Genomic DNA, 19,280 nt, shown 5'->3' on the forward strand with positions numbered 1-19,280 from the left:
ATAAAATAAAGCAGAAGGGATAGAAATTATTCCATTGGAATTCCTAAAATCATTGGGGTAAGTCGCAAAAACGACTACTCAGGTAGGTGTGTAGAAAATATGAGACTGAAAATGTAGCATCAGATATTCGGGAAAACATCCTCCACACAATTACGAGGATAGAAAGGGGCGATAAGTGCGAGAACTGCCGCACGATCAGCTTAACAGCTCATGCATTCAAATTGGTGGCAAGAATAATACACACAACAATGGAAAGGAAAATTTAGGATGCGTTAGTTGTTGATACGTTTGGCTTTAGGAATGGGTAATGGCACCAGATAAGCGGTTCTGATGATGAGTTTGACATTGGGAGCAGGACTAAAGAAATATCAAGATGTGGTGAAAGGATTAGAAGATCTAGAAAAAGCGTTTTATAACGTGAAATGGACCTAAATGTTCGAAATTCTTAGAAAAATATGACTAATCTATAGGGTAAGACGGTTAATACATAGTATAACTATGAACTAGAGCCCAGAAGGAACAATAGATTGGATCAAGAAGAACGAAGTGGTCCGATTAAAAGGCTGTATGAAAGGCCAGCCTTCCGCCCCTGCCTTCCATGCTACACGTCGATGAAGCACTGAGGGAAATTAAAGAAAGGTTCGAGGGTGGGATTAAAATCCAGGGTAAAAGGAAATCATTTTTAAGATTCGCTGATGAAATTGCTATCGTCAGTGAAATTGAAGAACAATTATAGAACCTATTCAATCGAACAATCTAATGAGTGAGAAATATCGACAAAGAATAAACCGGAAAGAGACGAGAGTTATGAAAAACCGCAGAAATGACAGTACCGATAAATTGAACATGAAAATTGGTGATCATGAAGGTGACGAAATTGACGAATTTTGATACCTTGGAAGCAAAATAAAAAATGGCGAACGAAGCAAGGAGGACATAAGAAGCAGCCTATCGCAGACGAAGAGGGCATTTCCGGCCAAGAGAATTTTATTGGTATCAAACGTAAGCCTTAAGTTGAGGAAGAAATTTTTGAGAATTTACGTTCTGTGGTGAATCACAGACAGTAGGAAAACAGAGACAGCAGAGAATCATGGCATTTGAGATGTGGTGCTGCAGAAGAATGTTGAAAATTAGGTGGACTGAAGAGATGTAGTACCAGATTCAGTGAAGAAATTAGCATGTGGGAAACAGTAACAAGAAGGAAGAATAGGATGATAAGACGTGTTAAGACACCAGGGATAATCACTTTGGTACTAGAGGGAGTTGCAGAGGGCAAAGACATCAGTGGAAGACAGACAATGGAATATATCCAACAAATAATTCGAGAACTGGTGTGCAAGTGGTACTACAGGATGAAGAGGTAGGCACAGGTCAAAATGAAACCTCGATGCAGTCACCGAATAGAGGAGGACGTGAGGCTAGTTAACTTACACCAGGATCTAACTGGAAATTTTTGACTTTCGCCGCCAGTTAGTTACTTACATCATACACTTTGCTGGTGTTCATATTTATTTTTCCAGGTTCTTCCATTAAACCGCCAACCATTGTCGCATTCAGTGGCCATATCTGAGAAATAGTTTCATGTTATGCTTTCATGTGTCCAACCGTCTATGCCAAGGCTGGGTTTCATAATTGCGATCATTTGTCCACTTATTAAATGTTTACGTACTTAGCCCAGTGGATAATTCATTTATTCTTTTCTTTATGCTAATAAACTAAATTGTTGCAGTGACCTGTAGTTTCCTTTGTGATTCAGATGATCCCCTTCACTGATATCTCCATGAGTGGTGTGGTACCTGAACTTTCATGTTTGACTGGGCCAACTCTACTACTCCTAGTACTTTAGCTCCAGTAAGATGTTTCTGTTGCTCAGCATTGTTTTTCTAAAATTGGCATTCTTGAATGCGGAGCTTCCCTTCGTGTAGGTCACCGTGCGTCAGACTTGTAGCATTTTATTGGTATATCAAACGGCTCAGCTGACACTTCCAAATGTCATTTTCGAATTGCAGTGTGTGATGTTCAGAATTATTACCAATGGAGTTACCATATAATAACACAAGTATATTAAATTGGGCATAAGAAGAAAAAAAAATAAACTATGTAGAATGCTTGTCAACGAAAGGCCGTCGTCTACCGTCAATAGTTCATACATCTCCCAAACAGTTCATCGAAACGAATTTTCAACATTTTACGCTAGAGGATATTGTCTGTGAAATCGGATAATCTCTTTGTAACACCCTGCGTTTTAGATTTAAATGATAAGATAATGAAGCTTACAGCTTATAATCTTAGAATGTACAACCATGACTGCGCTTACTGCATGCTTTCAAGTGCAGACAAATATTTAATTTTATTGTGTTTCACAAAGGGCGGATCACTCGAAGTCCTTTTCCCAATATAAATTCTCTGAGTTTTGGCACTTCATTTTAATTTTATTTCTTTTTTTTTTCATTTCCGCTTCGGCCCAAGTGTTTGCGGCCTGAGTTCACTTCTTAGTCTTCTTGTAGGCGCCAATCCCCACCCCACAAAGTCGAACATCGAGTTTCTAACTTTATAACGATCTAAGGAAACGATTGTCTGGAAGCCGGATTTTGCTTACGACTACGATATTATTATTGAGTTCGTCTGCTGTTTTCCGTAGCCGGTGCTTCAGACGACAGCGAGTAAAATTGGACCAATTATTCTTTAAAAGTCTCAACAGCTATGACCGTGGCCTTAGAGTGTCCTTATCGACGAATGTGACGGCCTTTTGTAGAAAATGTAGCCGTATACTCCTTCAAGAAAGTTGATGGTAGTCATTCAGTGACAGTGCTGCTACACGCTAAGTTATTCAGGCAAATTCACGAACCACCCAACAAGGTTTCAACTCTGCTGGCACCTCTCTTACTAAAGCGCTGTGCATACGATGACATTTCTCGGCCATGACTAGCGTAGCGAGTTAATTGCTTCGTGTAAACTGTTACCATGCGTGCCATCTGGTGGCGTGCCACCGCATTACTAGTAAATGGAATGCAACCAAACAAACCTCTATTCTGCGCCATATAGCTGTCATTTGAGTGCATAGGTCTGTTTGTTTTTGCTGCCGGTGGTGCGCCGTGTGATAATGGAGTGGTCTAAGGAAGCTAAAGAAGTTATTGAGGCATACAGACACGAAACATGCCTTTATGACACAAAATCACCCACCTACCATAACAAATAGCCAGGAAATACTCACTCGACAGAATAGTTGATTCATTGAAGGAGGTTAGGTTTTTATCTCACGCCGAAATTATAGCGAAGATGCAAAGATTGTGCACGACGTTTGTGTCAGAACTTAATAAAATAAAAGCTTCGTCAAAGAGTGGTATGGGATCTGCTAATGTGTGTGAACCCGTGGTGTGGTATTTTAAGACACTTACGTTTTTCCGAGCCTACGTTCAGGCAAGGAAAGGCTATTGTGGCGCAGAATACGCACAAAAAGGTGTGGACTATACTAAAAACAGTAATGTCACAGTAATTAATTTCTTACCCTTCAGTTTCCTCTGTAGTTAGTACAGTACGTGAAAAAAACGAAGCAGACAGCTGCTTTGTCATGGTGCACTTCACAATATACATTATACTATCATATATGTAATGTATATGACTATCTCAGTTGTCTGATGTGTTTAGTTACGACTCGAAGATTGTATGTTTGAACCCACTACTGTCCACATGTTTTCCCTTGTAACTGAACATTAAGTAGGTTGTGCAACTGAGTTTGTGGCCCATGATCTTGCACACTGTCTCGTACTGGCCATAAATATACAGTCACAAAAAGTATAAAGCAGACACAGCAAGATGTGTACAATTATTATCATTATTTTGCAGGATGACTGTCATGTCAGTGAGATACTAGAGTCTTCCAGTGACATTAGTGAAGATTTCTTAATTATACAGGAATATAAATGAATGCATTGCTTTGTATTGAATGTGGACTGTAATTACAGCAAATTCAAATTATAAAATTTAGTGCTGCTACCAACTAAGTTAACTTATGAATATCATTCACTCTCCTGCATACCAAATTAACTTTTCTGTCACAATTTGCATTACATATTTTCGAGATTTGGTACCGTATCAGTACAGAATTATTTTACAGATTCCCACTGCCAATGTTCAGACACAGTAGTGTTGAAATATTCCCGTGGAGTGTGCCTCGCTTTTGTGGCTTCTTTACCTTAGTTGTCACCTAATCGTTCTCTGTCCTTCAGATTATTTTGCTGCCATTCGCCTGTAATCATAACACATTGATGTGTGTCCTCTTTCATTTCCAGTTGTCCTACATAACTCTTCCCACATGTGTCCAGTAAAAAAATATGTATTACACAAGTACGCAGTGTGATTTTCTCTACAGTTTCAATATGTAGCTCCATTTTCGTAAGGAGAATTCTGAACCTATTGCTCAGTATTCTAACAGCATTTTCAGAAGTTCTTCTTGCCCTGCTCAAACAGTAATTAAATATTTTCTGTTCCTGTGTGAGATTTCTCTCATATGGCTTCATTATATGCTCTGATAAGGGTAAACATCATCAGCTGCATCTATAAGAATCACTGCCGTTTGAGTGCCTGATAATATCTCTGGGGTAAGAATGTTCATCACATTTTCAGCAGCAGAAAGGATTTCACAAATTGCACTGTTTTTTAAAACTCCTCCACCACTAATCCTCCCATTGCAACCTACATCCACATATGTAAATTTGTACTACGCATCAACAAGTGCCAGTTGCACAATGCTGTTACCTCTTTTGTAACTGTGGTAGTATGATCCCATTTATCTTGGCGGTCGGAATTCCACATGCTTCCCGTCTAAAGCCCCAGACAGTTTGGGAAGCTCCACATGTCTTGGAACTGTTTTGATATACATTTCCATTCAGTTTCTGTTGATAGCATCTAAATGACAGAAAATATTAAGTAGGTATGTCAATACGACTTTCATACAAATAAACTGAAAAACCAGTATGATCTTGCAGTTCGGAATCTCTATACATCAGACACATTCTCCCCTAACAACTGAAAATGAAGAATTATGAAGTGCACTGATTTTGTCAGGAAATTCCACAGGTAGGGGAGAAAGAGTTTTGGCCTATGAATTGTAATGTTGAATCCTTAACAAAAACTTTACCATGAAGGGGTACATATTGAATATAACTGCCAAACTATAAAAATATGTTATAATATCTGGACACAGGCATAGATAAAGGTTGGATCAAAGTTACATCGTTTCCCCCCCCCCCCCTCCCCCCTCCGAAACAAATATTTTTTTGGAAATTGTTAAGAATGTCAGTTTAAATAATTTGTTGTTATTTCTAATGACGTTAGCAGAATAAAGAAAATGCTAGGGGTTTTCCAATTAACTGAACATAATAAACAAAACTGCATAAAAAATTTGTGGCACAGGCACGCACAATACACCCCCAACCCGAAATATGTTTCCTGCTGAGAGTAATACATCTGAAAAAAACTGACCCCCTTATTTGACTTTTCAGCTAATTTAAATGTAACATGTCGTTTTGTAGGGCGGGAGACCACAGCCAAACTTCGATTTTTTTCAAATAAAATTTCGCTCTGTCCTCAGGGAGTATACGCTATGTTATAAATAGCGTATATTGCCTGAGGATGCACCGGTAAGTGGTGCGAAACCTGTCGCAGGTTTAATAAAAAATCATTCATACAGCCAGTATGGAATTTTCTTTGAAAAAAAATAAGTTAAATGTGTTATTACGTTAGCTTATTTTGGTTATGTTCTCATGAAATCTAACAAAATCAATACCTTCATCTGTGAATCTTTCAAACACTGATAAATTGCGCCACACGTTTCAGGATTAATTGAGGATTTCGTGCTTACAGGTATTCTGAATGAAAACATAAGGCTTCTGCAGCTTTCTCCCGTAGTTAGATACCTCAGTGTTAGAACTAACCTACAGAAAATTATGGAATTGCTTGCAGCTTACAAATATATATTGTATCTACGGCAGGGTTATATAAAGGTACCTACTAAACGAAGCAATGTCAAAAATTCCGTCTCATACATTCTTAGAAAATTTTTGTATTATTTCCTGTCCTGCACCTCAGTTAATCGTGTAGTAAACTGTGCAATTCCCGACCGCCGTCGTCACATCTTAAAATCCAAGGTCTACTCCACAACCTTCTACTATGCCAAAGTAAATTTCTTCGTCGACATCGCCGAGGTATTGCTGCAGTAACGATTGCGTAATCAGCAGCTGCCACTGTCAGTTCACCAGGCATTTTCTAAAATACTGTTGCGCCATCTGCAGTCATTGTGTCTACAAACTCAACTACCAGATGACAAGCCAGGTCTTGGAACAGGGAGCTTTACCATCTTATTGCACCATTAGTGGCGCAAGATGTATGTATAGGACTTTAAGAGAATAACAAGATTCCAGATTACACTTCCGGGCCGTGTTAATCTGGTGGAAAGCTTCAAAATAGCGCACTCCAGAGTGAGTGAACGGACTTCTTTGTCCCTGCACCTACTGGAGTAAAAACAATGTGCACGGGAATCAGTTTTGATGCAGGTAAATGATGTATTTGTTGCTGAATAAAATAACAATAAAATATCATGCAAAGCACTTGGATTTTAAAAATATCATTTCAGATGGAAATACAGGCAAGGGGAGGGACCTTTTTTCAGTCAATAAAAGGAGCCTGTTAATCCTCTTGCACGTTTCATGGGCTTGGCATGTTTTACGAGACACTGATAATTTGTTTCCTGTCTGTCATAGTTCTGTCCAGAAACGAAGTCACTGATTTTACGATCATTTTCTACCTGTCCTATGCTCGTTAAATATATTTCTATAGATTTTTCTATTAATATGAATGATGTTCCTTCCCTTTATTAAGCTGACAAACCCTACGTCATTGAAGAATTATAATTGAACAAATAAATTACTGTACTACACGTTACTATTATTTTTTCAGACTTTTTTAACACAATGAATGTCAAAATTATGCAGTAAATGCATTTCGAAAATCTTGAGGCTAAGCTGATGTTTCCAACACCCGCTATGCATGCAAATTTTGTTCTCGTGTTGTTTTCTGCATTTAATAACTTAATACCACGATCGAGAACTACAGTTTTCGTACAATATCTCTCAAAAGAAGGTGATTACAAAAATAAAGAAGGCGAGTAAACTGAAGTGCCACCAGTCTTTACTACAGTTACCGTAATTTTAATAGCATACAACGAGTGGTCCGTGCCATATTACAGTCTCTTAAAATTTTCATAACGCATTTTATTTTTATTTTTCATTTACTTTTTCCTCTTTTTTTAATTACCAGCCTTCCCTCTGACTGGTTTGATGCTGCCCGCCACCAGTTCCTCTCCTGTGCCAACCCCTTCTTTTCAGAGTAACACTTCCAACGCCCTCAAACATTTGCTGGATGTATTCCAGGCTCTATCTTACTCTACAGTTTTTACTGTCTACAGCTCCCTCTAGTAACGTGGAAGTTATTCCGTGATGTCCCAACATATGTCCTACCATCCCGTCCCTTCTTCTGGTCAGTGATTACCGTATATTACATTCCTCGCTGAGTCTGCGAAGAATCTCCCTATTTTTTGCCTTATCAGTCCCCCTAGTTTTCAACATTCTTCCGAAGCACCGCATCTCAAATGCTTCTGTTCTCTTCGTTTTCCCACAGTTCATGACGCACAGCTATACAGTGCTTCACCAGTGGTAGTCTCCTTTTTATGTGCTCCTTCCTCCGTCCGTTATGGGCTATTTTGCTGCCTAGGTGGCAGAAATCCTTAAAGACTACACCCCTATCGTACACTGCTTTTAATCCGTGCACTTCGTTCTAAGTCTCAGGTGTATTGTATAACATCCGACTTTCGCTATAGACTAACTCTGTTTTCTCAAAATTTCAAACGTCTTGCTCCATTTTACAGTGTCGAACGTTTTCCGAGTCGACAACTCCTATGAAAATGTCTTGATATCCCTTTATTCATGTTGTGACTTGGCAAGACAGTCAAGCCACTATGAGATAGCCGAAAGGCACGCTTTTAAGCTCACGCAGGCTGGCGTGAGGGCTGGAACAGTTAAAGGAGTTGAGTCTAGTAAGAAAGCACGTAGCTTCTGGAATACTTGGAGAACATCGGTCTGACGGTACATGCATCACAAGATAAATAGCAAATGATAATGGCGCCTTGCTAGGTCGTAACAATTGACGTAGCTGAAGGCTATGCTAACTATCGTATCGGCTAATAAGAGCGTAATTTGTCAGTGAACCATCGCTAGCAAAGTCGGCTGTACAACTGGGACGAGTGCTAGGACGTCTCTCTAGACCTGCCATGTGGCGGCGCTCGGTCTTCAATCACTGATAGTTGGGACACGCGGGTCCGACGTATACTAGCGGACCGCGGCCGATTTAAAGGCTACCACCTTGCAAGTGTGGTGTCTGGCGGTGACACCACATTTCTTGTGTCCCTTATCAGTCGTCACGTCATAACTGCCTCACTGGTGCCTTTACCTTTCCTAAAGACAAACTGATCATCTTCTAACACATCCTCAGTTTTCTTTTCCGTTTTTCTGTATATTATTTTTGTCAGCAGCTTGCATGCATGAGCTGTTAAGAAGTTTGTGTGATAATTCTTCAGCTTGTCAGCTCTTTCCATCTAATGAATTGTGTGAATTATGTTTCTCCGATTTCCGATAGTCAGCGGTATGTTGCTAGACTCACAAATTCTACCTGTCATCGTAAATAATGGTTTTGTTTCTACTTCTCCCAATCATTTTAGCAATTCTGATTTGTTTGTTATCCGTCCACTCTGCCTTATTCAAAAATTTATTTTTAATTTTAATTTTTTTTTTTAAATTCTGATCTTAATAGTGGATCCCCTACTGACACCTGTGAGCCTCACTACGTTAGTTAAAATTACTACTGTCACTTAGTTGCTGCTTTGCCTGACCATGACTGGCACTAGCAACACATATCGATATATGCCCTCTCGTAGTAGCTTTGCTCGACTGCTATTAATTCCCGGTCGTTGTCTGTCGTAAGTTAGTGTCTACATTTTTTGCCCACCGTTTTTACTGTCTACTCTGTGCCACCTTTATGTACTACTTGTTGTAACACTCAAGGCTGAAGAGCGGCGTATTGTGCTGCTGCCAGCCCGCCTTTGTATAAGGTGTTAAAATCACAATAAAGAAAAAAAAAATCTGTCGTAAGCGAGTTCGGGTCGCGAGTTCGGGCTGCCAGTCAGTTGGAACGCGTCTGGAGCGCAATTGAGACCTGCCAGTCGGGGGAGTTGTAATGCGGCACTAGTGCAGTCGGGTTGCAGCTGTGAGGTCTACGTCAACATGGCTTACTCGACCATTGCCGCCACGCATCACTTGAGCCGGGCCACGGTCTCGGTGGATGGTTGGTTGGTCGTCCTACCGGCCGACGCGTTTTAGCACGCCGATCGTCTGTGAGTCCGCTGTGTGTGTGTGTGTGTGTGTGTGTGTGTGTGTGTGCGTGCGCGTGTGCGTGCGTGCGTGCGTGCATCAACTCCCGATTTGTCTTCATGTGTGCTTAGTTTCTGTTGGGTATCGTTCAGGTCTTTGTGCAAGTGTTCGTCAGGTTGTGTGTGTAGCTGGCGACTGTTTTTGATGTTGTCGGCATTCTGAGAGTAGTCAGTCGGTTGCTGCGAACGAGGGAAGTTATCTCCGCGCGGTGCAGTCGGCTGGGTCCGCTGGCAGTCCCTGCGCAGTGTCGGAGCGTGTTTCGGGGTGTCCGATCGCTACGAACTTCGTGGTTCACCGACCCAGGCCGTCAAAGTTGAGTTAGTGGTTTCAACTATGCAAGCCCCGTCAATTCATGTCGTGTAATTCTTTTCGGTGGTTCGCTGTTGGCGAGGTTTTCCTGTTGGTCAACACCGAGTGTTTCTATTGCTGAAAATTAGCCGCCATGCAGTGCAATTAACTACATTGGTTGACTACAATGCAAGTGCACCAGCAGAATTTCCTGCCTTGTGGCCGTTAGTGTTTTGGTTACTTGCCCTGGGCACTGACGTAAATTCAGGCAGTGTTCCTTTTGGGTGAAGTTAACTATATTACCATATTTCAAATTCAAGTGTACCTGGAGAATTTTCTGCCTTGTCGCCATTAGTGTTCCGCTTACCTGCCTGGTTTCTAACGTAATTTCAGGCAGCGTCCTTTCCTCACATGTTGTCACTGTCCAACATGGTGTGTAGCTTTGACAGCTAATACGTATTTCTTTGTGGATAATCACGTTCCTAACCTTTTGTTTCACTTATCATGTACCGATTGGTGGCCAGCAAGTCGTATTTTCGGTCAGTCCGTGACTGTCCCCTGGTTCGGTTCCGATGGATCAAGTGTATTTGGGCTCACCACCTGTCTCACCTAAGTGGACGAGGGCAGACCGACCTCCCTGGAGGCTTCTGAGTGTCGCTTCCTTTGTTTTCCTGCACACGGGTGTTTAATTTCCTGTTTATAATCTATCATAGCTAATGATTTTAAAAATTCTTGCTTTTATTGGATTTTATGTATTTTTGAAATTCGGAGAATCAATTGTGTGCCTTCAGCCATTTAAATTCTTATTCTAAATTATTCTAATTTATTTTAATACATTGAAAATTGTACTGTATGCCTTCAGCCGTTTGTATTGCGTCTTGTTTATGTTTGCCTATTCACCCTTGCCTTGGGGCTCTCAGCCTCTTATTTGTAATTTTAAATGCAAGTTTTCACCACTTGAGATTTACCTTGTTGCTTTAAGATTTCTTGTCAGGAGGCCTCTAGCAGTCAAATAATTGCGTTTAGAAACTCTTAGTTCTAAAGATTCGGGTATGTGCCGTTTTGGTTTAAAGGTGTTATTAAATTACAATAAGTTGAAACTGACCCCATTCTTATTTGGCTCTTTCCACAATCTCAAGCACTTGTTCTGCCCAGCAGGTTTAGCGGCCGTCTCATCCTGTTCCTTCGTCTACTACATCATCAGAAAAGTCTTCCCCTTATAGAGACCTTCAGTGTACTTTTTCGAACCATCCGCTTTATCCTCTGCTTTTAGCAGTGGAATTCTCATCGCACTTTTTATGTTACCATACCTGCTTTAATTTCACCGAAGATTCCTTTGTCTTTTCCGTTTGCTATGTTAGTCCTTCCACCATAATTTATTTTCCTATTTCTTCAAATTTTTCATATTGCCATTTCGCCTTAGCTTTCCTGCACTTCCTATTTACTTCATTCCTAAGGAACTTGTATTTCTCCGAATTTCTCTGAATTTTATTGTACTTCCGTCATTCGTCGATCCACTGAAGTATTTCTTGTATCACCTTTGGTTTTCTCGCAGTTAACTTATTTACACCTATGTTTTTCTTTAAAACTTGTGTGATAGCCCTTTTTCGTCATGCACATTCCTCTTCAACTGAACTGCCTACCGAGCTATTCGTTATCGCAGTATCTATGTCCTCTGACATTACGCATTGATTCTTCCTGACAAGTCTCTTAAACTTGAGCCTACTCTTCATCACTACTAAATTGCGATCTGAGTCTGTATCTGCTTCTGAGTACGCCTTACAATACGGTATCTGATTTCGAAACCTCTACGTAATCTTGATGTAATCTAAATGAAATCCTTCCGTATCTCCTAGCCTTTTCTAAGTGTACCTCTTCCTCTTGCGATTCTTGAACAGAGAATTCGCTATTACTAGCTGAAATTTATAGCAGATCTCAATTAATATTTCTCCTCTCTCATTCCGAGCGCCAAGCCCATATTCCCCCGTAACCCTTTCTTCTACTTCTTCTCCTCTAACAGCATTCCTATCCCTCATGACTATTACAGTTTCATATCCTTTATACGTACTGAATTCCTCTTTCAATATCTTGGCGTGCTTTCTCTATCTCTTCATCTTTGGCTTGCAACATCGGGAATGTTAGTTTCCTGTGTTGATTTTCTGTCGATTCTGATAAGAATAACCCTATCGCCGCACTAAGTAACTCACTCTCTTCCATACCTTCCCTTTCATAACGAATCCTACTCCAATTATACCATTTTCTGCTGCTGTTGGTATTATCCTATACTCAGCTGACCAGAAATCTTGTTCTTTGCATTTCACTTTCATGACACCCATTACATCTATACTGAGCCTTATCATTTCCCTTTTTATATTTTCTAGGTTCCCTGCCACGTTCAAACTGATGCCAGATGTTACAGGAGAGACGTTGTGCATCACGGCGAGACGTACTACTGAAATTTCGGGACAGTACTTTTCAGGACGAGTCAGACATCATATTACTCTCCCACCTCACATACCTCTTGTGCATTATCCAGGAGGAGAAAATTAGAGAATTAAGAGTCAATGCAGTGGCTTACCGGCAATCATTCTTCCCACGCACTATTCACGAGTGGAACAGGATTGGAGGGACCATATAGGGGTACCAAAGGTACCTTCCACCACACACAGTTAGGTGGCTTGCGGAGTATGATGTAGATGTAGATGGCATTCCACGCCCCGACTGCTTGAACGATATCCTTTCGTTGGTTATTCAATCTGTTTTTCGTGGTCACCTGTAGGGAAACGCTATGTATAAGGGTTAGTAATAATGTTTTAATTACGATCCACAGTAATAATGTTTTAATTACGATCCACAGAAAAGCAAGTTTCGTTTCCCCAATTTTGAAGCATATTTTGCAGTCATTGTACACACTGAAATTCCCCACTACAGTTCCGCAGCATGCTACTAGTAAAGACAAAATAAAATGGTTTAGCCAATTTATAAAAATAATATGTGCTCCACTATTCTGATTTAGCCCGCCTAGCGGTGTGTTATGCTAATGTCGTGCTGTAGTTTCATTGTTTACCAGGATCTGAGCACTTTTCCGTTTTGTAAAAATATATGACCACCCCTGGTACAGTACTGATATAAATTTTGACTTAAACGGAATTTATTGAATGTACAGAAAGTTCTAGCTCAGACTTTGCTACGCTTGTATTTTTAACTGGAACGAATGTAGGTGAATCCGTGATAGACCTTGAATTTAAAATTTTGAAGAGAATGCTTCTAACCTTTCAGTGAAAGTCACTAACTCAAACTGGTATCTAGGGCACTGCTTTTAAGTTATTGTCTTGAATTGCAGTGAAATTAATGTGACGCTTTTAGGTAAATCACTTAAATACAAGTCACTTAGACGCTAATATGACTTGAATTCGCCATAATCAATACTAACTGAACTCATTCCTTCAATAAATTTAAATTAGACACGAAGTTACTAACAAAATTATGCCATAAAACTGATAATCTTTTTTGATGGTCCTCTGATTACGCGCAGCTGAAGTTGTCAGTTCTCTGGCCTGCATCATGTGGAGTGATACAGCAACAGACATATGGTATGCCGCATAGGAACACGTTTATATTTCGTCTAGCAGCGAGCGTAGCAATAGCTGTCGCAGATGTCTGGGGTTATCAGAACGGGGAGCCATGGGAGCAAAGAAACGGGATACTATTGGCTTTTGTCAAAGAAACAACTGAATAATCCAGTATAAGTCATTATATTGTAAATCAAACTACGCAGATCAATCGAGCTTCCAGTCAAAGACTGTAGGTTACAAGCACGGCTAAGTGCTGAAGGCACACAATGCGTGGCCACGTGTTACTGAAAGTACAAGCATACTGAAATTTATTTCTACAAAAAGCCACCGAGAAAACATATCAAGAAAGAGAGTATAAGTGGCTGTAAGGTAAGAACACAGTAAGTACCAGGTCCATGGAGGCCTCAGCCCGCTTAAAACTACCGAGTGAGTCTCTTTTGTGATAAGATTCAATTGCAGGATCCGTGAACCCCAAATTGGTAGAAATTCTACGACCTTAAAATGCCCAGATTGTGGGTTTAATCTTGACTGTAAGAACAAAAAAATTACTAAATAAGACGTAGACTGAAGACCATTCCAAACATGTACAAGAGTGACGATGGGTTTCGTTATCAGCTGAACAGTTCGCAGTGCGGCCCGTTTAATGCGTCCGAAGCAGGGCCTCGCTGCGCCGCGGCCGTTATCCAAGTGACGCCCGCTCTCAAAGTCCTTACTAGTCAGAGGAAACTGTCACATTGCCAGACAAACTTCAGCGAAGAAAACACAGCACTGCACGCTTGTCACGATTGTAACGTCGTTCCTGCATCAGATGTAACGATAGTGTCAAGTTTTCTTGTACAACAGGCATTTCAACCGAAGGCACAAGTAAGCCGTGTAATGAGAGTGTGTTGTATGTTTACTGCTGTATATACTCGTATTAAGGCACCTTTAATTATAACGAGTACGGTGTAACACTGCCCTTGCTATTAACCCCTTTATACAGCATGGAACGATCAGGAAGTGTGAGCGGGTAACCCAGAGTAGTAATGCCAGTTGTCGTTTGATTACATTTATTCAAATAACAACAAATAATACTAAACACAGTGATGATCTTCACAAACAACAACCTAAGGGCAAATATGTCAAATGTATAACAGATATACAAACAATAAATAACAATACCATTTCACATAAAGAGAATGGTAAAAATGAGGCCTATGCACCTATTCCCACATTCCGTCTGCACTCGACCAAGCTATGATGCTAACTGTAGAAACTGCTACAATTTTTAGTAGAATCAATAATGTCGCAAAAGGCAACAAGTTATTTCATAGTAACATTAACAGTTCCTCACACCAAGAAAGGAAGCCAATATACTGTTAAACCGGAATATTCCTCCTCCCTTTTGCTATAAATTTTTTCAAATAAATAGCACTAACGTGCCTCTACAGAATAGAAGATGAAAGCAGTACACCGACTGCTCAAGGTAAAGCCAGTTAAAAGAAACACCTTAAAATAAACTAAAGATCTCTAATGGTTGAGAATAAGCTGGCACGTCACATTCACTTGAAATATAAGACTCTAAAATGCAAAATATTGTGAGAGAAGCGGTACAATTTTTAATAAGAATGCAGGGCGTAAAGTACACAAGAGAACTAAAATCGCCCGTTCCGACAGACGGAGTGAGGTATTGTCTTTAGGCCAGACTCCCGCGCCATGGCACAAGTTAACAAACAACAACGCGGCGCGTAACAGCAACAAGACCCCACGCCAGTTAGACACAGAGAAGTTGGCCGCAAGCTGAGGAAGTTAGAACTGTTGACACGTCACCAAATAAGTGAGGGCCAAAGAAACGGTTAAACAATTGTAAATGAAGCACTTAGAAGAATGTCCGCAGCTCGTGGTAGTGCGGTAGCGTTCTCGCTTCCCGCGCCCGGGTTCCCGGGTTCGATTCCCGGCGGGGTCAGGGATTTTCTCAGCCTCGTGATGACTCGGTGTTGTGTGTTGTCCTTAGGTTAGTTAGGTTTAAGTAGTTCTAAGTTCTAGGGGACTAATGTTAAGTCCCATATTGCTCAGAGCCATTTGAACTTAGAAAAATATACCAAAGAGTAGCAACTTACCTTTAACTTTTCTAAGAAAGATCTCTATTCAAGAAGAAAGGGCATCAGAATTAAAGGCAGCCTTGAGCTTTAATCAACTGGCTAGTCACAATTATCCAGAGGCTCAGCGACAAATAACTTTTAGGCGAAAAAGCCGTTTCTCGGCGTATATCACAATAAGCCTAGAAGGAACAAGTTTACATCTACAGAACTGGAATTAAACAGATTCTCACGCCCATTAGCTACTTACGCAACACTTTAAGCAAGGAAATCTATAACACAATTTGCGTACTTATTAGATATATATAAGACTTAAATCCACTCCCCCACAGTTAAAAAAGTAAAAATGCAATTGCTAAAATAACCAGCATCAGAAAATACTAGTAGTAAATTTAATTGACTTTTCTCAGGTGTTCATATGGGTAGTTACACTTCAGTTCAGTCAGAATTTCACATAGGCACTCATAAGAAACTCTGACCCAATAACACCACAAAATTGCTCAAAGAATACTAAAGGACTAATCTTCAATTAACGAGACACTTATTAAGAGAAGATAACCCCCAACATTTAAATAAAACAGGGCAACCCTCAAAGTAATGACCAACACAATAAAAGGATAAATAACATTAGTTAAATAACTGCCTTCGGCCACTGCAACTGAACTTAAGTGACCAAATTACACATTCAATAACCAACGTAGAAAACCACTATTAGAGAAGCACCGAAAGGAACACGTATAGAATGAATAAAAAATACCAATAACTGAAGAAAAGGTGCTGAACGAGCAATCACGTTAAATTCCATCCTTTCCCTTCAGGAGACCGCCAAGACCAGGCATAGCCAGAAGCTCTCATAATTCGTCCACTGGACATAAAAGGCGCAAAACGGGAAGCCAAGTTGAATATTATCAGGGCAGCATTAAATGCACAGTTGGACAAAGAACTGAATCGTCTGAATCACAAACCAACAGAACTCAAGACGAATAGAATTAATGCAACTGGACGCCGTCTCCCCAAAAATTGCAGCAAATGATCAACGCTAAAGCCGTGACCAAAACTGGCACCCGAGAAATATAGGTACCGCTGGTAGTCTGGGCCATTGGTCGTCGTCGTCCAACGTACCCGGCTGTTCGCTTACCCTCGTCGTACTGGCTCCCTCCGCGTTCCGCCGCCACAATCGGCTACTGGATGCACCGCCAGAAAATGCTGCTTCACAAGAAGAATCGATACACACACGACTACGGAAGCCAGTAAAGAATCGATAACAAGTCATGGCCACGGCTCACTTGCCTCCTCGAACTACTTTAACAACGCCCACCGTCAATGACGAATGTAATTAATTAATGACTATACAACAAAAATTAATGCATTAACATCGTCACCACTGACGTTCAGATTACATACGAGGGTAGGTCAATTATTATCGGCAAAGTAGTTATAAAATTTTATTGTAATCAAATAGGAAACTTACAAGAACATCAGTTTTCGATATAGTCTCCTTGCGTTTCAACGCACTTGGTCTATCGTTGTACAAGGTTCCTGATGCCCTCATAAAAGGAGGTTCTCGTTTGAGCTGCGAGCAAGGAATGCACAGCTTGTTTCCCTGCTTCGTCCGAGGGAAATAGACGGCCCATTAATGCCTGTTTAAGTGGACCAAACAAGAGGGAGTCAGAAGGGGCAAGATCGGGACTATATGGAGGATAATCCAGTACTTCACATTTGAGTTCCTGCAGCATTTCAGCAGTGTGGGCAGCAGTACGCGGACGGGCATCGTTGGGAAACAACACAACACCTTTTGACAGCACTCCTCGGCGTTAGGCTGGCAGTAACCATCTCACTGTAACGTACACTGTTTATTGTTGTGCCCCTTTCCCTATAATTTTCCAGTAATGGACCCTGTGCGTCCCAAAAAACCGCAAGCATCAGTTTGAACTTTTTCTTGCACGGCGAATTTGGATGTTTCCATTCCATACTCTGGCGTTTATTCTCCAGCTCGTAATGATGGCTCCATGTTTCGTCACCAGTAATGATTGTATCTAAGAAGTTGTCTGCTTCGTCCAAATGTTTTTGGCAGATGTCCAAGCACGTTTGTTTACGCAACTGTGTAAGTTGTTTTGTGACCCATCTTGCACAAACTTTATGAAACCCAAGTCTGTTGTGGATGATTTTGTAGGCAGAACCGTAACTAGCTTGCAGACGATGTGCCACTTCGTCAATAGTTAATCGTCTGCATAAGACAATCATTTCATGTGAACGTTAAATGGCTTCTTCATTTGTGGTGGTAAACGGTCGTCCGTCTCCTTCATCGTGCGTAACACTTGTGTGACCATTTCTGAATTTTTCAATCCGTTCGTAGACATTCTCTTGTGTGCAAAACACTATTCCCGTAATGTATCGAAAGTATTCGATGAATTTTGGCCCCTGATACGCATTCCGACAACTAGAAAAGAATCAATGAACGTTGCTCTTCTTTGGTGCAAATAGGCAGCGGAGCAGCCATGATTAACAGCACGACAGCAGTAACGAAACTCACCTCGTAGCTTGAAAATTTCAAAAATATCATAACAAGTAAACAAAACATGCGTCATCAGTGTAAGACGATAGTATTACCAAAATAAACAAAAACATAACTCAATTGCGGATAATAATTGACTTACACTCGTATTTCGCTGAAAGTGCTTTGGTAATGAAATAATGTGAAGTAATTCTTCTGTAGGCAAAAGCGACAGTAAGACGTACCAACATAGCTTAGCAAAATGTGTCTTAAGATTGACATTGGTATAGAGCACGTAATCGCCGATGAATATTGAAACAAAGTTATGATCCGCGCTAGCTCTCTCTCATGTCGCCAGCCTCGTATCAATGCATTAAAGTGATACAGTGAATAACACTCATGTAATGAATAAAGCAAAAACTTTCTGGAATTACAAATAAACTAGATGAAGAAGAACAGCGTCACCAAGTCTGTAGTCTAAAAAGAAATTCAAAACACATGCCAAGTCTATTGTCGGTCAGTTAAATGATAGATAGTCACGTAACGGTGTTACCAAAATCTGTTGTTACTTTGAAATTTAGCAACTCAGTTATTTGGATGCTAAACGTATGGGCATATGAGCACCAGATCACCCTCCCAGATGTGTAGTGTGCTCGCAGCCATGTTTCAGATTTCAGATTACGAATAAGGCATTCCGGTCTGCTGCCAGACAGAGTCCAGTTTATCAAATGCAAGAAGTAACATTGCAAAGCGACATGAAAAACGAGCACTTCAGGTTTGGTTGTAGAGAAGGCAAATAGTCGACTTCGGTTCTTTTGAGAATTCTAGGAAGTGATAGATCTTCGAACAGTTGTCCGACCCATTCATGGGTACTACCCGAATGGGATCTCCATCAGGTCGTATTAAAAGAAGAAATCTTCATCAACATCTACATGAATACCCCGAAATCAACCTGATGGTGTTTTGTGGAGGGTACTTTTGGTACCACTAAATGATCCACTTTATTCTTGTCAGCAACTTGGATGCATGGGCTGTTAAGCTGACTGTGCGGTAATTTTCGCATCTGAGGGCTCTTTCCCTCTTCGGAATTGTATGAATTATGTTTTTCCCAAAGTCTGATAGTGTACCTCCAGTCTCATATATTGTACACTCCAACGTGAATCGTCGTTTTGTTTCCACTTCCAGCAACTGTTTTAATAATTTCGGTTGAATGTTTTGTATCCCTTCTTCCTTATTTGATTCGAAGTCTTCCAAACTACTGGACATTAAAATTGCTACACCACGAATATGACGTGCTGCAGACTCGAAATTTAACGGACAAGAAGAAGATGCTGTGATATGCAAATGATTAGCTTTTCAGAGC

The sequence above is a fragment of the Schistocerca serialis genome, chromosome 8, assembly GCF_023864345.2.
Source record: "Schistocerca serialis cubense isolate TAMUIC-IGC-003099 chromosome 8, iqSchSeri2.2, whole genome shotgun sequence".
NCBI classification, from domain to species: Eukaryota; Metazoa; Arthropoda; class Insecta; order Orthoptera; family Acrididae; genus Schistocerca; species Schistocerca serialis.